Below are 19,648 nucleotides of genomic sequence, written 5' to 3'. Positions count from 1 at the left end.
AGAGCCACAGCCCCAATACGTACCCTTGGACAGCAAACAATTATACTTCCAAATCTTGGCGCTCATTCTATTGCTCAATCAATGGCAACACAATCTGAATGTGGAACTGCAAATAAGGAATCAATCTAGAGACGGTTGGATAAAGGAAATAACTTGGATAATGGCAAGGCATGTCATGGAATAATATCAATGAATGGATTGTAAGATTGTTCATGAGAAATATACCACACCCAAACGAGGATCAATACGGCCACAACTAATGAAAGCAACGTGGCCGCTCATTGACCTAACTCGTAAGACAACAAGATTATTGGTAGTGAACAAATATATAAAAGGGATAGCGCGAACGCAGTCCCCACTAGCAGAAATTACACGACCGAGTTATCCACATTTGGGATAATCGCTAGTGTCAATTTAGTCTGGGTGCAATGACTGGACCTCGCCTAGGCAGAACCGCTTACGTGATCACGGTTGACTGCCTCGTCAGGTAAGTATGATTTGTGACGATTGGTTGCGCATCATGAATGAATGTTCTATGCTAAATGTTGAGAAGAAGTTCTCAACAATAAAAACGATATTTGCAAAAGTTGCGATTTTAATTGATCCGTCTGTCAGTAACGTAGAATACGATTCATTGCGTTCAAATCTTTTATGTGATACATCGCAAGTTCTTTGCCATCCGATGCAGAATGAAGCTGAACAACTTTACAAGAAATAGCAAAGAGCCAGGGTTTAAAATAATAAACTATAAACAAAGAGCCACAGCCCCAATACGTACCCTTGGACAGCAAACAATTATACTTCCAAATCTTGGCGCTCATTCTATTGCTCAATCAATGGCAACACAATCTGAATGTGGAACTGCAAATAAGGAATCAATCTAGAGACGGTTGGATAAAGGAAATAACTTGGATAATGGCAAGGCATGTCATGGAATAATATCAATGAATGGATTGTAAGATTGTTCATGAGAAATATACCACACCCAAACGAGGATCAATACGGCCACAACTAATGAAAGCAGCGTGGCCGCTCATTGACCTAACTCGAAAACCAACAAGATTATTGGTAGTGAGCAAATATATAAAAGGGATAGCGCGAACGTAGTCCCCACTAGCAGAAATTACACGACCGAGTTATCCACATTTGGGATAATCGCTAGGGTCAATTTAGCCTGGGTGCAATGACTAAACCTCGCCTAGGCAGAACCGCCTTCGTGATCTCGGTTGACTGCCTCGTCAGGTAAGTGTGGTTTGTGACGATTGGTTGCGCATCATGAATGAATGTTCTATGCTAAACGTTGAGAAGAAGTTCTCAACAATAAAAACGATATGTGCAAAAGTTGCAATTTTAATTGATTCGTCTGTCAGTAACATAGAATACGATTCATTGCGTTCAAATCTTTTATGTGATACATCGCGAGTTCTTTGCCTTCCGATGGCAGAATGAAACTGAACAACTTTACAAGAAATTGCAAGGACCAGGGGTTGAAATATCAAACTATAAACAAAGAGCCGCAGCTCCGATATGTACCTTGGACAGCAAACAATGACACTTCCAAATCTTGGCGCTCATTCTATTGCTCAATCAATGGCAACACAATCTGAATGTGGAACTGCAAATAAGGAATCAATCTAGAGACGGTTGGATAAAGGAAATAACTTGGATAATGGCAAGGCATGTCATGGAATAATATCAATGAATGGATTGTAAGATTGGTCATGAGAAATATACCACACCCAAACGAGGATCAATACGGCCACAACTAATGAAAGCAACGTGGCCGCTCATTGACCTAACTCGTAAGCCAACAGGATATTGGTCGTAAGCAAATATATAAAAGGGATAGCGCGAACGCAGTCCCCACTAGCAGAAATTATACGACCGAGTTATCTACATTTGGGATAATCGCTAGGGTCAATTTAGTCTGGGTGCAATGACTAAACCTCGCCTAGGCAGAACCGTCCTCGTGATCGCGGTTGACTGCCTCGTCAGGTAAGTATGATTTGTGACGATTGGTTGCGCATCATGAATGAATGTTCTATGCTAAATGTTGAGAAGAAGTTCTCAACAATAAAAACGATATGTGCAAAATTTGCAATTTTAATTGATTCGTCTGTCAGTAACGTAGAATACGATTCATTGCGTTCAAATCTTTTATGTGATACATCGCGAGTTCTTTGCCATCCGATGCAGAATGAAGCTGAACAACTTTACAAGAAATAGAAAGAGCCAGGGTTTGAAATATTAAACTATAAACAAAGAGCCACAGCCCCAATACGTACCTTGGACAGCAAACAATGATACTTCCAAATCTTGGCGCTCATTCTATTGCTCAATCAATAGCAACACAATCTGAATGTGGAACTGCAAATAAGGAATCAATCTAGAGACGGTTGGATAAAGGGATAACTTGGATAATGGCAAGGCATGTCATGGAATAATATAAATAAATGGATTGTAAGATTGGTCATGAGAAATATAACACACCCAAACGAGGATCAATACGGCCACAACTAATGAAAGCAACGTGGCCGCTCATTGACCTAACTCGTAAGCCAACAGGATATTGGTCGTGAGCAAATATATAAAAGGGATAGCGCGAACGCAGTCCCCACAAGCAGAAATTACACGACCGAGTTATCCACATTTGGGATAATCGCTAGGGTCAATTTAGTCTGGGTGCAATGACTAAACCTCGCCTAGTCAGAACAGCCTTCGTGATCGCGGTTGACGGCCTCGTCAGGTAGGTATGATTTGGGACGATTGGTTGCGAATTCCTGAATAAATGTTCTATGCTAAATGTTGAGAAGAATTTCTCAACAATAAAAACGATATGTGCAAAAGTTGCGATTTTAATTGATTCGTCTGTCAGTAACGTAGAATACGATTCATTGCGTTCAAATCTTTTATGTGATACATCGCGAGTTCTTTGCCATCCGATGGCAGAATGAAACTGAACAACTTTACAAGAAATTGCAAGGACCAGGGGTTGAAATATCAAACTATAAACAAAGAGCCGCAGCTCCGATACGTACCTTAAACAGAGAATAATGATATTTCCGAATCTTGGCGCTCATTCTATTGCTCAATCAATGGCAACACAATCTGAATGTGGAACTGCAAATAAGGAATCAATCTAGAGACGGTTGGATAAATGAATAACTTGGATAATGGCAAGGCATGTCATGGAATAATATAAATAAATGGATTGTAAGATTGGTCATGAGAAATATAACACACCCAAACGAGGATCAATACGGCCACAACTAATGAAAGCAACGTGGCCGCTCATTGACCTAAGCAAATATATAAAAGGGACAGCGCGAACGCAGTCCCACTAGCAGAAATTACGCGACCGAGTTATCCACATTTGGGATAATCGCTAGGGTCAATTTAGTCTGGGTGCAATGACTAAACCTCGCCTAGGCAGAACCGTCCTCGTGATCGCGGTTGACTGCCTCGTCAGGTAAGTATGATTTGTGACGATTGGTTGCGCATCATGAATGAATGTTCTATGCTAAATGTTGAGAAGAAGTTCTCAACAATAAAAACGATATGTGCAAAATTTGCAATTTTAATTGATTCGTCTGTCAGTAACGTAGAATACGATTCATTGCGTTCAAATCTTTTATGTGATACATCGCGAGTTCTTTGCCATCCGATGCAGAATGAAGCTGAACAACTTTACAAGAAATAGAAAGAGCCAGGGTTTGAAATATTAAACTATAAACAAAGAGCCACAGCCCCAATACGTACCTTGGACAGCAAACAATGATACTTCCAAATCTTGGCGCTCATTCTATTGCTCAATCAATAGCAACACAATCTGAATGTGGAACTGCAAATAAGGAATCAATCTAGAGACGGTTGGATAAAGGGATAACTTGGATAATGGCAAGGCATGTCATGGAATAATATAAATAAATGGATTGTAAGATTGGTCATGAGAAATATAACACACCCAAACGAGGATCAATACGGCCACAACTAATGAAAGCAACGTGGCCGCTCATTGACCTAACTCGTAAGCCAACAGGATATTGGTCGTGAGCAAATATATAAAAGGGATAGCGCGAACGCAGTCCCCACAAGCAGAAATTACACGACCGAGTTATCCACATTTGGGATAATCGCTAGGGTCAATTTAGTCTGGGTGCAATGACTAAACCTCGCCTAGTCAGAACAGCCTTCGTGATCGCGGTTGACGGCCTCGTCAGGTAGGTATGATTTGGGACGATTGGTTGCGAATTCCTGAATAAATGTTCTATGCTAAATGTTGAGAAGAATTTCTCAACAATAAAAACGATATGTGCAAAAGTTGCGATTTTAATTGATTCGTCTGTCAGTAACGTAGAATACGATTCATTGCGTTCAAATCTTTTATGTGATACATCGCGAGTTCTTTGCCATCCGATGGCAGAATGAAACTGAACAACTTTACAAGAAATTGCAAGGACCAGGGGTTGAAATATCAAACTATAAACAAAGAGCCGCAGCTCCGATACGTACCTTAAACAGAGAATAATGATATTTCCGAATCTTGGCGCTCATTCTATTGCTCAATCAATGGCAACACAATCTGAATGTGGAACTGCAAATAAGGAATCAATCTAGAGACGGTTGGATAAATGAATAACTTGGATAATGGCAAGGCATGTCATGGAATAATATAAATAAATGGATTGTAAGATTGGTCATGAGAAATATAACACACCCAAACGAGGATCAATACGGCCACAACTAATGAAAGCAACGTGGCCGCTCATTGACCTAAGCAAATATATAAAAGGGACAGCGCGAACGCAGTCCCACTAGCAGAAATTACGCGACCGAGTTATCCACATTTGGGATAATCGCTAGGGTCAATTTAGTCTGGGTGCAATGACTAAACCTCGCCTAGGCAGAACCGTCCTCGTGATCGCGGTTGACTGCCTCGTCAGGTAAGTAAGATTTGTGACGATTGGTTGCGCATCATGAATGAATGTTCTATGCTAAATGTTGAGAAGAAGTTCTCAACAATAAAAACGATATGTGCAAAATTTGCAATTTTAATTGATTCGTCTGTCAGTAACGTAGAATACGATTCATTGCGTTCAAATCTTTTATGTGATACATCGCGAGTTCTTTGCCATCCGATGCAGAATGAAGCTGAACAACTTTACAAGAAATAGAAAGAGCCAGGGTTTGAAATATTAAACTATAAACAAAGAGCCACAGCCCCAATACGTACCTTGGACAGCAAACAATGATACTTCCAAATCTTGGCGCTCATTCTATTGCTCAATCAATAGCAACACAATCTGAATGTGGAACTGCAAATAAGGAATCAATCTAGAGACGGTTGGATAAAGGGATAACTTGGATAATGGCAAGGCATGTCATGGAATAATATAAATAAATGGATTGTAAGATTGGTCATGAGAAATATAACACACCCAAACGAGGATCAATACGGCCACAACTAATGAAAGCAACGTGGCCGCTCATTGACCTAACTCGTAAGCCAACAGGATATTGGTCGTGAGCAAATATATAAAAGGGATAGCGCGAACGCAGTCCCCACAAGCAAAAATTACACGACCGAGTTATCCACATTTGGGATAATCGCTAGGGTCAATTTAGTCTGGGTGCAATGACTAAACCTCGCCTAGTCAGAACAGCCTTCGTGATCGCGGTTGACGGCCTCGTCAGGTAGGTATGATTTGGGACGATTGGTTGCGAATTCCTGAATAAATGTTCTATGCTAAATGTTGAGAAGAATTTCTCAACAATAAAAACGATATGTGCAAAAGTTGCGATTTTAATTGATTCGCCTGTCAGTAACGTAGAATACGATTCATTGCGTTCAAATCTTTTATGTGATACATCGCGAGTTCTTTGCCATCCGATGGCAGAATGAAACTGAACAACTTTACAAGAAATTGCAAGGACCAGGGGTTGAAATATCAAACTATAAACAAAGAGCCGCAGCTCCGATACGTACCTTAAACAGAGAATAATGATATTTCCGAATCTTGGCGCTCATTCTATTGCTCAATCAATGGCAACACAATCTGAATGTGGAACTGCAAATAAGGAATCAACCTAGAGACGGTTGGATAAATGAATAACTTGGATAATGGCAAGGCATGTCATGGAATAATATAAATAAATGGATTGTAAGATTGGTCATGAGAAATATAACACACCCAAACGAGGATCAATACGGCCACAACTAATGAAAGCAACGTGGCCGCTCATTGACCTAAGCAAATATATAAAAGGGACAGCGCGAACGCAGTCCCACTAGCAGAAATTACGCGACCGAGTTATCCACATTTGGGATAATCACTAGGGTCAATTTAGTCTGGGTGCAATGACTAAACCTCGCCTAGGCAGAACCGTCTTCGTGATCGCGGTTGACTGCCTCGTCAGGTAAGTATGATTTGTGACGATTGGTTGCGCATCATGAATGAATGTTCTATACTAAATGTTGAGAAGAAGTTCTCAACAATAAAAACGATATGTGCAAAAGTTGCAATTTTAATTGATTCGTCTGTCAGTAACGTAGAATACGATTCATTGCGTTCAAATCTTTTATGTGAGACATCGCGAGTTCTTTGCCATCCGATGCAGAATGTAGCTGAACAACTTTACAAGAAATAGCAAAGAGCCAGGGTTCAAAATATTAAACTATAAACGAAGAGCCACAGCCCCAATACGTACCCTGGACAGCAAACAATGATACTTCCAAATCTCGGCGCTCATTCTATTGCTCAATCAATGGCAACACAATCTGAATGTTGAACTGCAAATAAGGAATCAATCTAGAGACGGTTGGATAAAGGGATAAATTGGATAATGGCAAGGCATGTCATGAAATAATATAAATAAATGGATGGTAAGATTGGTCATGAGAAATATAACACACCCAAACGAGGATCAATACGGCCACAACTAATGGAAGCAACGTGGCCGCTCATTGACCTAACTCTTAAGCCAACAGGATATTGGTCGTGAGCAAATATATAAAAGGGATAGCGCGAACGCAGTCCTCACAAGCAGAAATTACACGACCGAGTTATCGACATTTGGAATAATCGCTAGGGTCAATTTATTCTGGGTGCAATGACTAAACCTCGCCTAGGCAGAACAGCCTTCTTGATCGCGGTTGACGGCCTCGTCAGGTAGGTATGATTTGGGACGATTGGTTGCGCATCCTGAATGAATGTTCTATGCTAAATGTTGAGAAGAAGTTCTCAACAATAAAAACGATATGTGCAAAAGTTGCGATTTTAATTGATTCGTCTGTCAGTAACGTAGAATACGATTCATTGCGTTTAAATCTTTTATGTGATACATCGCGAGTTCTTTGCCATCCGATGGCAGAATAAAACTGAACAACTTTACAAGAAATTGCAAGGACCAGGGGTTGAAATATCAAACTATAAACAAAGAGCCGCAGCTCAGATACGTACCTTAAACAGAGAATAATGATATTTCCGAATCTTGGCGCTCATTCTATTGCTCAATCAATGGCAACACAATCTGAAAGTGGAACTGCAAATAAGGAATCAATGTAGAGACGGTTGGATAAATGGATAACTTGGATAATGGCAAGGCATGTCATGGAATAATATAAATAAATGGATTGTAAGATTGGTCATGAGAAATATAACACACCCAAACGAGGATCAATACGGCCACAACTAATGAAAGCAACGTGGCCGCTCATTGACCTAAGCAAATATATAAAAGGGACAGCGCGAACGCAGTCCCACTAGCAGAAATTACGCGACCGAGTTATCTACATTTGGGATAATCGCTAGGGTCAATTTAGTCTGGGTGCAATGACTAAACCTCGCCTAGGCAGAACCGTCTTCGTGATCGCGGTTGACTGCCTCGTCAGGTAAGTATGATTTGTGACGATTGGTTGCGCATCATGAATGAATGTTCTATGCTAAATGTTGAGAAGAAGTTCTCAACAATAAAAACGATATGTGCAAAATTTGCAATTTTAATTGATTCGTCTGTCAGTAACGTAGAATACGATTCATTGCGTTCAAATCTTTTATGTGATACATCGCGAGTTCTATGCAGAATGAAGCTGAACAACTTTACAAGAAATAGCAAAGAGCCAGGGTTTGAAATATTAAACTATAAACAAAGAGCCACAGCCCCAATACGTACCTTGGACAGCAAACAATGATACTTCCAAATCTTGGCGCTCATTCTATTGCTCAATCAATATAACACAATCTGAATGGCAAGGCATGTCATGGAATAATATAAATAAATGGATTGTAAGATTGGTCATGAGAAATATAACACACCCAAACGAGGATCAATACGGCCACAACTAATGAAAGCAACGTGGCCGCTCATTGACCTAACTCGTAAGCCAACAGGATATTGGTCGTGAGCAAATATATAAAAGGGATAGCGCGAACGCAGTCCCCACAAGCAGAAATTACACGACCGAGTTATCCACATTTGGGATAATCGCTAGGGTCAATTTAGTCTGGGTGCAATGACTAAACCTCGCCTAGGCAGAACCGTCTTCGTGATCGCGGTTGACTGCCTCGTCAGGTAAGTATGATTTGTGACGATTGGTTGCGCATCATGAATGAATGTTCTATACTAAATGTTGGTTGCGCGTCTTTCAAATCTTTTATGTGAGACATCGCGAGTTCTTTGCCATCCGATGCAGAATGTAGCTGAACAACTTTACAAGAAATAGCAAAGAGCCAGGGTTTAAAATAATAAACTATAAACAGAGAGCCACAGCCCCAATACGTACCCTTGGACAGCAAACAATTATACTTCCAAATCTTGGCGCTCATTCTATTGCTCAATCAATGGCAACACAATCTGAATGTGGAACTGCAAATAAGGAATCAATCTAGAGACGGTTGGATAAAGGAAATAACTTGGATAATGGCAAGGCATGTCATGGAATAATATCAATGAATGGATTGTAAGATTGTTCATGAGAAATATACCACACCCAAACGAGGATCAATACGGCCACAACTAATGAAAGCAACGTGGCCGCTCATTGACCTAAGCAAATATATAAAAGGGACAGCGCGAACGCAGTCCCACTAGCAGAAATTACGCGACCGAGTTATCCACATTTGGGATAATCGCTAGGGTCAATTTAGCCTGGGTGCAATGACTAAACCTCGCCTAGGCAGAACCGCCTTCGTGATCGCGGTTGACTGCCTCGTCAGGTAAGTATGATTTGTGGCGATTGGTTGCGCATCATGAATGAATGTTCTATGCTAAACGTTGAAAAGAAGTTCTCAACAATAAAAACGATATGTGCAAAAGTTGCAATTTTATTTGATTCGTCTGTCAGTAACATAGAATACGATTCATTGCGTTCAAATCTTTTATGTGATACATCGTGAGTTTTTTGCCATCCGATGCAGAATGAAGCTGAACAACTTTACAAGAAATAGCAAGGACCAGGGGTTGAAACATTAAACTATAAACAAAGAGCCGCAGCTCCGATACGTACCCTAAACAGAGAATAACGATATTTCCGAAACTAGGCGCTCATTCTATTGCTCAATCAATGGCAACACAATCTGAATGTGGAACTGCAAGCAAGGACGGTCGGATAAAGGGATAACTTGGATAATGGCAAAGCATGTCATGGAATAATATCAATAAATGGATTGTAAGATTGGTCATGAGAAATATAACACACCCAAACGAGGATCAATACGGCCACAACTAATGAAAGCAGCGTGGCCGCTCTTTGACCTAACTCGAAAGACAACAAGATTATTGGTAGTGAGCAAGTATATAAAAGGGATAGCGCGAACGCAGTCCCCACTAGCAGAAATTACACGACCGAGTTATCCACATTTGGGATAATCGCTAGGGTCAATTTAGTCTGGGTGCAATGACTAAACCTCGCCTAGGCAGAACCGCCTTCGTGATCGCGGTTGACTGCCTCGTCAGGTAAGTATGGTTTGTGACGATTGGTTGCGCATCATGAATGAATGTTCTATGCTAAACGTTGAGAAGAAGTTCTCCACAATAAAAACGATATGTGCAAAAGTTGCAATTTTAATTGATTCGTCTGTCAGTAACGTAGAATACGATTCATTGCGTTCAAATCTTTTATGTGATACATCGTGAGTTTTTTGCCATCCGATGCAGAATGTAGCTGAATAACTTTACAAGAAATAGCAAGGACCAGGGGTTGAAATATTAAACTATAAACAAAGAGCCGCAGCCCCGATACGTACCTTGGACAGCAAACAATGATACTTCCAAATCTTGGCGCTCATTCTATTGCTCAATCAATGGCAACACAATCTGAATGTGGAACTGCAAATAAGGAATCAATCTAGAGACGGTTGGATAAAGGAAATAACTTGGATAATGGCAAGGCATGTCATGGAATAATATCAATGAATGGATTGTAAGATTGTTCATGAGAAATATACCACACCCAAACGAGGATCAATAAGGCCACAACTAATGAAAGCAACGTGGCCGCTCATTGACCTAACTCGTAAGCCAACAGGATATTGGTCGTGAGCAAATATATAAAAGGGATAGCGCGAACGCAGTCCCCACTAGCAGAAATTACACGACCGAGGTATCCACATTTGGGATAATCGCTAGGGTCAATTTAGTCTGGGTGCAATGACTAAACCTCGCCTAGGCAGAACCGCCTTCGTGATCGCGGTTGACTGCCTCGTCAGGTAAGTATGGTTTGTGACGATTGGTTGCGCATCATGAATGAATGTTCTATGCTAAACGTTGAGAAGAAGTTCTCCACAATAAAAACGATATGTGCAAAAGTTGCAATTTTAATTGATTCGTCTGTCAGTAACGTAGAATACGATTCATTGCGTTCAAATCTTTTATGTGATACATCGTGAGTTTTTTGCCATCCGATGCAGAATGAAGCTGAACAACTTTACAAGAAATAGCAAGGACCAGGGGTTGAAATATTAAACTATAAACAAAGAGCCGCAGCCCCGATACGTACCTTGGACAGCAAACAATGATACTTCCAAATCTTGGCGCTCATTCTATTGCTCAATCAATGGCAACACAATCTGAATGTGGAACTGCAAATAAGGAATCAATCTAGAGACGGTTGGATAAAGGAAATACCTTGGATAATGGCAAGGCATGTCATGGAATAATATCGATGAATGGTTTGTAAGATTGGTCATGAGAAATATACCACACCCAAACGAGGATCAATACGGCCACAACTAATGAAAGCAACGTGGCCGCTCATTTACCTAACTCGTAAGCTAACAGGATATTGGTCGTAAGCAAATATATAAAAGGGATAGCGCGAACGCAGTCCCCACTAGCAGAAATTACACGACCGAGTTATCTACATTTGGGATAATCGCTAGGGTCAATTTAGTCTGGGTGCAATGACTAAACCTCGCCTAGGCAGAACCGCCTACGTGATCACGGTTGACTGCCCCGTCAGGTAAGTATGATTTGTGACGATTGGTTGCGCATCATGAATGAATGTTCTATGCTAAATGTTGAGAAGAAGTTCTCAACAATAAAAACGATATGTGCAAAAGTTGCGATTTTAATTGATTCGTCTGTCAGTAACGTAGAATACGATTCATTGCGTTCAAATCTTTTATGTGATACATCGCGAGTTCTTTGCCATCCGATGGCAGAATGAAACTGAACAACTTTACAAGAAATTGCAAGGACCAGGGGTTTAAATATCAAACTATAAACAAAGAGCCGCAGCTCCGATACGTACCTTAAACAGAGAATAATGATATTTCCGAATCTTGGCGCTCATTCTATTGCTCAATCAATGGCAACACAATCTGAATGTGGAACTGCAAATACGGAATCAATCTAGAGACGGTTGGATGAATGAATAACTTGGATAATGGCAAGGCATGTCATGGAATAATATAAATAAATGGATTGTAAGATTGGTCATGAGAAATATAACACACCCAAACGAGGATCAATACGGCCACAACTAATGAAAGCAACGTGGCCGCTCATTGACCTAAGCAAATATATAAAAGGGACAGCGCGAACGCAGTCCCACTAGCAGAAATTACGCGACCGAGTTATCCACATTTGGGATAATCACTAGGGTCAATTTAGTCTGGGTGCAATGACTAAACCTCGCCTAGGCAGAACCGTCTTCGTGATCGCGGTTGACTGCCTCGTCAGGTAAGTATGATTTGTGACGATTGGTTGCGCATCATGAATGAATGTTCTATACTAAATGTTGAGAAGAAGTTCTCAACAATAAAAACGATATGTGCAAAAGTTGCAATTTTAATTGATTCGTCTGTCAGTAACGTAGAATACGATTCATTGCGTTCAAATCTTTTATGTGAGACATCGCGAGTTCTTTGCCATCCGATGCAGAATGTAGCTGAACAACTTTACAAGAAATAGCAAAGAGCCAGGGTTCAAAATATTAAACTATAAACGAAGAGCCACAGCCCCAATACGTACCCTGGACAGCAAACAATGATACTTCCAAATCTCGGCGCTCATTCTATTGCTCAATCAATGGCAACACAATCTGAATGTGGAACTGCAAATAAGGAATCAATCTAGAGACGGTTGGATAAAGGGATAACTTGGATAATGGCAAGGCATGTCATGAAATAATATAAATAAATGGATGGTAAGATTGGTCATGAGAAATATAACACACCCAAACGAGGATCAATACGGCCACAACTAATGGAAGCAACGTGGCCGCTCATTGACCTAACTCTTAAGCCAACAGGATATTGGTCGTGAGCAAATATATAAAAGGGATAGCGCGAACGCAGTCCTCACAAGCAGAAATTACACGACCGAGTTATCGACATTTGGAATAATCGCTAGGGTCAATTTAGTCTGGGTGCAATGACTAAACCTCGCCTAGGCAGAACCGTCTTCGTGATCGCGGTTGACTGCCTCGTCAGGTAAGTATGATTTGTGACGATTGGTTGCGCATCATGAATGAATGTTCTATGCTAAATGTTGAGAAGAAGTTCTCAACAATAAAAACGATATGTGCAAAATTTGCAATTTTAATTGATTCGTCTGTCAATAACGTAGAATACGATTCATTGCGTTCAAATCTTTTATGTGATACATCGCGAGTTCTATGCAGAATGAAGCTGAACAACTTTACAAGAAATAGCAAAGAGCCAGGGTTTGAAATATTAAACTATAAACAAAGAGCCACAGCCCCAATACGTACCTTGGACAGCAAACAATGATACTTCCAAATCTTGGCGCTCATTCTATTGCTCAATCAATGGCAACACAATCTGAATGTGGAACTGCAAATAAGGAATCAATCTAGAGACGGTTGGATAAAGGGATAACTTGGATAATGGCAAGGCATGTCATGGAATAATATAAATAAATGGATTGTAAGATTGGTCATGAGAAATATAACACACCCAAACGAGGATCAATACGGCCACAACTAATGGAAGCAACGTGGCCGCTCATTGACCTAACTCGTAAGCCAACAGGATATTGGTCGTGAGCAAATATATAAAAGGGATAGCGCGAACGCAGTCCCCACAAGCAGAAATTACACGACCGAGTTATCCACATTTGGGATAATCGCTAGGGTCAATTTAGTCTGGGTGCAATGACTAAACCTCGCCTAGGCAGAACCGTCTTCGTGATCGCGGTTGACTGCCTCGTCAGGTAAGTATGATTTGTGACGATTGGTTGCGCATCATGAATGAATGTTCTATACTAAATGTTGAGAAGAAGTTCTCAACAATAAAAACGATATGTGCAAAAGTTGCAATTTTAATTGATTCGTCTGTCAGTAACGTAGAATACGATCCATGGCGTTCAAATCTTTTATGTGAGACATCGCGAGTTCTTTGCCATCCGATGCAGAATGTAGCTGAACAACTTTACAAGAAATAGCAAAGAGCCAGGGTTTAAAATAATAAACTATAAACAAAGAGCCACAGCCCCAATACGTACCCTTGGACAGCAAACAATTATACTTCCAAATCTTGGCGCTCATTCTATTTCTCAATCAATGGCAACACAATCTGAATGTGGAACTGCAAATAAGGAATCAATCTAGAGACGGTTGGATAAAGGAAATAACTTGGATAATGGCAAGGCATGTCATGGAATAATATCAATGAATGGATTGTAAGATTGTTCATGAGAAATATACCACACCCAAACGAGGATCAATACGGCCACAACTAATGAAAGCAACGTGGCCGCTCATTGACCTAAGCAAATATATAAAAGGGACAGCGCGAACGCAGTCCCACTAGCAGAAATTACGCGACCGAGTTATCCACATTTGGGATAATCGCTAGGGTCAATTTAGCCTGGGTGCAATGACTAAACCTCGCCTAGGCAGAACCGCCTTCGTGATCGCGGTTGACTGCCTCGTCAGGTAAGTATGATTTGTGGCGATTGGTTGCGCATCATGAATGAATGTTCTATGCTAAACGTTGAAAAGAAGTTCTCAACAATAAAAACGATATGTGCAAAAGTTGCAATTTTATTTGATTCGTCTGTCAGTAACATAGAATACGATTCATTGCGTTCAAATCTTTTATGTGATACATCGTGAGTTTTTTGCCATCCGATGCAGAATGAAGCTGAACAACTTTACAAGAAATAGCAAGGACCAGGGGTTGAAACATTAAACTATAAACAAAGAGCCGCAGCTCCGATACGTACCCTAAACAGAGAATAACGCTATTTCCGAAACTAGGCGCTCATTCTATTGCTCAATCAATGGCAACACAATCTGAATGTGGAACTGCAAGCAAGGACGGTCGGATGAAGGGATAACTTGGATAATGGCAAAGCATGTCATGGAATAATATCAATAAATGGATTGTAAGATTGGTCATGAGAAATATAACACACCCAAACGAGGATCAATACGGCCACAACTAATGAAAGCAGCGTGGCCGCTCTTTGACCTAACTCGAAAGACAACAAGATTATTGGTAGTGAGCAAGTATATAAAAGGGATAGCGCGAACGCAGTCCCCACTAGCAGAAATTACACGACCGAGTTATCCACATTTGGGATAATCGCTAGGGTCAATTTAGTCTGGGTGCAATGACTAAACCTCGCCTAGGCGGAACCGCCTTCGTGATCGCGGTTGACTGCCTCGTCAGGTAAGTATGGTTTGTGACGATTGGTTGCGCATCATGAATGAATGTTCTATGCTAAACGTTGAGAAGAAGTTCTCCACAATAAAAACGATATGTGCAAAAGTTGCAATTTTAATTGATTCGTCTGTCAGTAACGTAGAATACGATTCATTGCGTTCAAATCTTTTATGTGATACATCGTGAGTTTTTTGCCATCCGATGCAGAATGAAGCTGAACAACTTTACAAGAAATAGCAAGGACCAGGGGTTGAAATATTAAACTATAAACAAAGAGCCGCAGCCCCGATACGTACCTTGGACAGCAAACAATGATACTTCCAAATCTTGGCGCTCATTCTATTGCTCAATCAATGGCAACACAATCTGAATGTGGAACTGCAAATAAGGAATCAATCTAGAGACGGTTGGATAAAGGAAATAACTTGGATAATGGCAAGGCATGTCATGGAATAATATCAATGAATGGATTGTAAGATTGTTCATGAGAAATATACCACACCCAAACGAGGATCAATAAGGCCACAACTAATGAAAGCAACGTGGCCGCTCATTGACCTAACTCGTAAGCCAACAGGATATTGGTCGTGAGCAAATATATAAAAGGGATAGCGCGAACGCAGTCCCCACTAGCAGAAATTACACGACCGAGGTATCCACATTTGGGATAATCGCTAGGGTCAATTTAGTCTGGGTGCAATGACTAAACCTCGTCTAGGCAGAACCGCCTTCGTGATCGCGGTTGACTGCCTCGTCAGGTAAGTATGGTTTGTGACGATTGGTTGCGCATCATGAATGAATGTTCTATGCTAAACGTTGAGAAGGAGTTCTCCACAATAGAAACGATATGTGCAAAAGTTGCAATTTTAATTGATTCGTCTGTCAGTAACGTAGAATACGATTCATTGCGTTCAAATCTTTTATGTGATACATCGTGAGTTTTTTGCCATCCGATGCAGAATGAAGCTGAACAACTTTACAAGAAATAGCAAGGACCAGGGGTTGAAATATTAAACTATAAACAAAGAGCCGCAGCCCCGATACGTACCTTGGACAGCAAACAATGATACTTCCAAATCTTGGCGCTCATTCTATTGCTCGATCAATGGCAACACAATCTGAATGTGGAACTGCAAATAAGGAATCAATCTAGAGACGGTTGGATAAAGGAAATAACTTGGATAATGGCAAGGCATGTCATGGAATAATATCGATGAATGGATTGTAAGATTGGTCATGAGAAATATACCACACCCAAACGAGGATCAATACGGCCACAACTAATGAAAGCAACGTGGCCGCTCATTTACCTAACTCGTAAGCTAACAGGATATTGGTCGTAAGCAAATATATAAAAGGGATAGCGCGAACGCAGTCCCCACTAGCAGAAATTACACGACCGAGTGATCTACATTTGGGATAATCGCTAGGGTCAATTTAGTCTGGGTGCAATGACTAAACCTCGCCTAGGCAGAACCGCCTACGTGATCACGGTTGACTGCCCCGTCAGGTAAGTATGATTTGTGACGATTGGTTGCGCATCATGAATGAATGTTCTATGCTAAATGTTGAGAAGAAGTTCTCAACAATAAAAACGATATGTGCAAAAGTTGCGATTTTAATTGATTCGTCTGTCAGTAACGTAGAATACGATTCATTGCGTTCAAATCTTTTATGTGATACATCGCGAGTTCTTTGCCATCCGATGGCAGAATGAAACTGAACAACTTTACAAGAAATAGCAAAGAGCCAGGGTTTGAAATATTAAACTATAAACAAAGAGCCACAGCCCCAATACGTACCTTGGACAGCAAACAATGATACTTCCAAATCTCGGCGCTCATTCTATTGCTCAATCAATGGCAACACAATCTGAATGTGGAACTGCAAATAAGGAATCAATCTAGAGACGGTTGGATAAAGGGATAACTTGGATAATGGCAAGGCATGTCATGAAATAATATAAATAAATGGATGGTAAGATTGGTCATGAGAAATATAACACACCCAAACGAGGATCAATACGGCCACAACTAATGGAAGCAACGTGGCCGCTCATTGACCTAACTCTTAAGCCAACAGGATATTGGTCGTGAGCAAATATATAAAAGGGATAGCGCGAACGCAGTCCTCACAAGCAGAAATTACACGACCGAGTTATCGACACTTGGAATAATCGCTAGGGTCAATTTAGTCTGGGTGCAATGACTAAACCTCGCCTAGGCAGAACCGTCTTCGTGATCGCGGTTGACTGCCTCGTCAGGTAAGTATGATTTGTGACGATTGGTTGCGCATCATGAATGAATGTTCTATGCTAAATGTTGAGAAGAAGTTCTCAACAATAAAAACGATATGTGCAAAATTTGCAATTTTAATTGATTCGTCTGTCAATAACGTAGAATACGATTCATTGCGTTCAAATCTTTTATGTGATACATCGCGAGTTCTATGCAGAATGAAGCTGAACAACTTTACAAGAAATAGCAAAGAGCCAGGGTTTGAAATATTAAACTATAAACAAAGAGCCACAGCCCCAATACGTACCTTGGACAGCAAACAATGATACTTCCAAATCTTGGCGCTCATTCTATTGCTCAATCAATGGCAACACAATCTGAATGTGGAACTGCAAAAAGGGAATCAATCTAGAGACGGTTGGATAAAGGGATAACTTGGATAATGGCAAGGCATGTCATGGAATAATATAAATAAATGGATTGTAAGATTGGTCATGAGAAATATAACACACCCAAACGAGGATCAATACGGCCACAACTAATGAAAGCAACGTGGCCGCTCATTGACCTAACTCGTAAGCCAACAGGATATTGGTCGTGAGCAAATATATAAAAGGGATAGCGCCAACGCAGTCCCCACAAGCAGAAATTACACGACCGAGTTATCCACATTTGGGATAATCGCTAGGGTCAATTTAGTCTGGGTGCAATGACTAAACCTCGCCTAGGCAGAACCGTCTTCGTGATCGCGGTTGACTGCCTCGTCAGGTAAGTATGATTTGTGACGATTGGTTGCGCATCATGAATGAATGTTCTATACTAATTGTTGAGAAGAAGTTCTCAACAATAAAAACGATATGTGCAAAAGTTGCAATTTTAATTGATTCGTCTGTCAGTAACGTAGAATACGATTCATGGCGTTCAAATCTTTTATGTGAGACATCGCGAGTTCTTTGCCATCCGATGCAGAATGTAGCTGAACAACTTTACAAGAAATAGCAAAGAGCCAGGGTTTAAAATAATAAACTATAAACAAAGAGCCACAGCCCCAATACGTACCCTTGGACAGCAAACAATTATACTTCCAAATCTTGGCGCTCATTCTATTGCTCAATCAATGGCAACACAATCTGAATGTGGAACTGCAAATAAGGAATCAATCTAGAGACGGTTGGATAAAGGAAATAACTTGGATAATGGCAAGGCATGTCATGGAATAATATCAATGAATGGATTGTAAGATTGTTCATGAGAAATATACCACACCCAAACGAGGATCAATACGGCCACAACTAATGAAAGCAACGTGGCCGCTCATTGACCTAAGCAAATATATAAAAGGGACAGCGCGAACGCAGTCCCACTAGCAGAAATTACGCGACCGAGTTATCCACATTTGGGATAATCGCTAGGGTCAATTTAGCCTGGGTGCAATGACTAAACCTCGCCTAGGCAGAACCGCCTTCGTGATCGCGGTTGACTGCCTCGTCAGGTAAGTATGACTTGTGGCGATTGGTTGCGCATCATGAATGAATGTTCTATGCTAAACGTTGAAAAGAAGTTCTCAACAATAAAAACGATTTGTGCAAAAGTTGCAATTTTATTTGATTCGTCTGTCAGTAACATAGAATACGATTCATTGCGTTCAAATCTTTTATGTGATACATCGTGAGTTTTTTGCCATCCGATGCAGAATAAAGCTGAACAACTTTACAAGAAATAGCAAGGACCAGGGGTTGAAACATTAAACTATAAACAAAGAGCCGCAGCTCCGATACGTACCCTAAACAGAGAATAACGCTATTTCCGAAACTAGGCGCTCATTCTATTGCTCAATCAATGGCAACACAATCTGAATGTGGAACTGCAAGCAAGGACGGTCGGATGAAGGGATAACTTGGATAATGGCAAAGCATGTCATGGAATAATATCAATAAATGGATTGTAAGATTGGTCATGAGAAATATAACACACCCAAACGAGGATCAATACGGCCACAACTAATGAAAGCAGCGTGGCCGCTCTTTGACCTAACTCGAAAGACAACAAGATTATTGGTAGTGAGCAAGTATATAAAAGGGATAGCGCGAACGCAGTCCCCACTAGCAGAAATTACACGACCGAGTTATCCACATTTGGGATAATCGCTAGGGTCAATTTAGTCTGGGTGCAATGACTAAACCTCGCCTAGGCGGAACCGCCTTCGTGATCGCGGTTGACTGCCTCGTCAGGTAAGTATGGTTTGTGACGATTGGTTGCGCATCATGAATGAATGTTCTA

The 19,648-nt window shown here is 40.8% G+C and overlaps 27 non-coding genes across 27 annotated transcripts; all 27 read right to left on the bottom strand.

Annotated features, from left to right (window-relative positions):
- Positions 1–332: 332 nt before the first annotated feature.
- LOC144423425 (U1 spliceosomal RNA) lies at positions 333–495 on the bottom strand. Its single transcript, XR_013475919.1, has one exon. It is a non-coding gene; the product is annotated as a U1 spliceosomal RNA (small nuclear RNA).
- A 592-nt stretch (positions 496–1,087) lies between these two features.
- On the bottom strand, positions 1,088–1,250 carry LOC144423411 (U1 spliceosomal RNA). The gene has a single exon (XR_013475905.1). It is a non-coding gene; the product is annotated as a U1 spliceosomal RNA (small nuclear RNA).
- A 590-nt stretch (positions 1,251–1,840) lies between these two features.
- Positions 1,841–2,003, bottom strand: LOC144423304 (U1 spliceosomal RNA). Its single transcript, XR_013475798.1, has one exon. It is a non-coding gene; the product is annotated as a U1 spliceosomal RNA (small nuclear RNA).
- A 588-nt stretch (positions 2,004–2,591) lies between these two features.
- LOC144423503 (U1 spliceosomal RNA) lies at positions 2,592–2,754 on the bottom strand. Its single transcript, XR_013475997.1, has one exon. It is a non-coding gene; the product is annotated as a U1 spliceosomal RNA (small nuclear RNA).
- Positions 2,755–3,315: 561 nt separating this feature from the next.
- LOC144423398 (U1 spliceosomal RNA) lies at positions 3,316–3,477 on the bottom strand. Its single transcript, XR_013475892.1, has one exon. It is a non-coding gene; the product is annotated as a U1 spliceosomal RNA (small nuclear RNA).
- A 588-nt stretch (positions 3,478–4,065) lies between these two features.
- LOC144423502 (U1 spliceosomal RNA) lies at positions 4,066–4,228 on the bottom strand. The gene has a single exon (XR_013475996.1). It is a non-coding gene; the product is annotated as a U1 spliceosomal RNA (small nuclear RNA).
- A 561-nt stretch (positions 4,229–4,789) lies between these two features.
- Positions 4,790–4,951, bottom strand: LOC144423447 (U1 spliceosomal RNA). Its single transcript, XR_013475941.1, has one exon. It is a non-coding gene; the product is annotated as a U1 spliceosomal RNA (small nuclear RNA).
- Positions 4,952–5,539: 588 nt separating this feature from the next.
- LOC144423497 (U1 spliceosomal RNA) lies at positions 5,540–5,702 on the bottom strand. The gene has a single exon (XR_013475991.1). It is a non-coding gene; the product is annotated as a U1 spliceosomal RNA (small nuclear RNA).
- A 561-nt stretch (positions 5,703–6,263) lies between these two features.
- Positions 6,264–6,425, bottom strand: LOC144423376 (U1 spliceosomal RNA). The gene has a single exon (XR_013475870.1). It is a non-coding gene; the product is annotated as a U1 spliceosomal RNA (small nuclear RNA).
- A 589-nt stretch (positions 6,426–7,014) lies between these two features.
- On the bottom strand, positions 7,015–7,177 carry LOC144423546 (U1 spliceosomal RNA). Its single transcript, XR_013476039.1, has one exon. It is a non-coding gene; the product is annotated as a U1 spliceosomal RNA (small nuclear RNA).
- Positions 7,178–7,737: 560 nt separating this feature from the next.
- LOC144423460 (U1 spliceosomal RNA) lies at positions 7,738–7,899 on the bottom strand. The gene has a single exon (XR_013475954.1). It is a non-coding gene; the product is annotated as a U1 spliceosomal RNA (small nuclear RNA).
- A 517-nt stretch (positions 7,900–8,416) lies between these two features.
- Positions 8,417–8,579, bottom strand: LOC144424142 (U1 spliceosomal RNA). Its single transcript, XR_013476506.1, has one exon. It is a non-coding gene; the product is annotated as a U1 spliceosomal RNA (small nuclear RNA).
- A 482-nt stretch (positions 8,580–9,061) lies between these two features.
- Positions 9,062–9,223, bottom strand: LOC144423263 (U1 spliceosomal RNA). Its single transcript, XR_013475757.1, has one exon. It is a non-coding gene; the product is annotated as a U1 spliceosomal RNA (small nuclear RNA).
- A 576-nt stretch (positions 9,224–9,799) lies between these two features.
- LOC144423821 (U1 spliceosomal RNA) lies at positions 9,800–9,962 on the bottom strand. The gene has a single exon (XR_013476187.1). It is a non-coding gene; the product is annotated as a U1 spliceosomal RNA (small nuclear RNA).
- Positions 9,963–10,551: 589 nt separating this feature from the next.
- LOC144424159 (U1 spliceosomal RNA) lies at positions 10,552–10,714 on the bottom strand. Its single transcript, XR_013476523.1, has one exon. It is a non-coding gene; the product is annotated as a U1 spliceosomal RNA (small nuclear RNA).
- A 589-nt stretch (positions 10,715–11,303) lies between these two features.
- Positions 11,304–11,466, bottom strand: LOC144423310 (U1 spliceosomal RNA). Its single transcript, XR_013475804.1, has one exon. It is a non-coding gene; the product is annotated as a U1 spliceosomal RNA (small nuclear RNA).
- A 560-nt stretch (positions 11,467–12,026) lies between these two features.
- On the bottom strand, positions 12,027–12,188 carry LOC144423375 (U1 spliceosomal RNA). Its single transcript, XR_013475869.1, has one exon. It is a non-coding gene; the product is annotated as a U1 spliceosomal RNA (small nuclear RNA).
- A 589-nt stretch (positions 12,189–12,777) lies between these two features.
- LOC144423466 (U1 spliceosomal RNA) lies at positions 12,778–12,940 on the bottom strand. Its single transcript, XR_013475960.1, has one exon. It is a non-coding gene; the product is annotated as a U1 spliceosomal RNA (small nuclear RNA).
- Positions 12,941–13,519: 579 nt separating this feature from the next.
- Positions 13,520–13,682, bottom strand: LOC144424141 (U1 spliceosomal RNA). The gene has a single exon (XR_013476505.1). It is a non-coding gene; the product is annotated as a U1 spliceosomal RNA (small nuclear RNA).
- Positions 13,683–14,244: 562 nt separating this feature from the next.
- On the bottom strand, positions 14,245–14,406 carry LOC144423262 (U1 spliceosomal RNA). The gene has a single exon (XR_013475756.1). It is a non-coding gene; the product is annotated as a U1 spliceosomal RNA (small nuclear RNA).
- A 576-nt stretch (positions 14,407–14,982) lies between these two features.
- LOC144424105 (U1 spliceosomal RNA) lies at positions 14,983–15,145 on the bottom strand. The gene has a single exon (XR_013476469.1). It is a non-coding gene; the product is annotated as a U1 spliceosomal RNA (small nuclear RNA).
- A 589-nt stretch (positions 15,146–15,734) lies between these two features.
- Positions 15,735–15,897, bottom strand: LOC144423221 (U1 spliceosomal RNA). Its single transcript, XR_013475715.1, has one exon. It is a non-coding gene; the product is annotated as a U1 spliceosomal RNA (small nuclear RNA).
- A 589-nt stretch (positions 15,898–16,486) lies between these two features.
- On the bottom strand, positions 16,487–16,649 carry LOC144423407 (U1 spliceosomal RNA). Its single transcript, XR_013475901.1, has one exon. It is a non-coding gene; the product is annotated as a U1 spliceosomal RNA (small nuclear RNA).
- A 590-nt stretch (positions 16,650–17,239) lies between these two features.
- LOC144423490 (U1 spliceosomal RNA) lies at positions 17,240–17,402 on the bottom strand. Its single transcript, XR_013475984.1, has one exon. It is a non-coding gene; the product is annotated as a U1 spliceosomal RNA (small nuclear RNA).
- A 579-nt stretch (positions 17,403–17,981) lies between these two features.
- LOC144423145 (U1 spliceosomal RNA) lies at positions 17,982–18,144 on the bottom strand. Its single transcript, XR_013475639.1, has one exon. It is a non-coding gene; the product is annotated as a U1 spliceosomal RNA (small nuclear RNA).
- A 562-nt stretch (positions 18,145–18,706) lies between these two features.
- Positions 18,707–18,868, bottom strand: LOC144423261 (U1 spliceosomal RNA). The gene has a single exon (XR_013475755.1). It is a non-coding gene; the product is annotated as a U1 spliceosomal RNA (small nuclear RNA).
- Positions 18,869–19,444: 576 nt separating this feature from the next.
- Positions 19,445–19,607, bottom strand: LOC144424104 (U1 spliceosomal RNA). Its single transcript, XR_013476468.1, has one exon. It is a non-coding gene; the product is annotated as a U1 spliceosomal RNA (small nuclear RNA).
- Between the last annotated feature and the right edge of the window lie 41 nt (positions 19,608–19,648).

Source organism: Styela clava, chromosome 5 (genome assembly GCF_964204865.1).
Source record: "Styela clava chromosome 5, kaStyClav1.hap1.2, whole genome shotgun sequence".
NCBI lineage: Eukaryota > Metazoa > Chordata > Ascidiacea > Stolidobranchia > Styelidae > Styela > Styela clava.
This window is presented reverse-complemented; position numbering and strand designations above follow the sequence as displayed.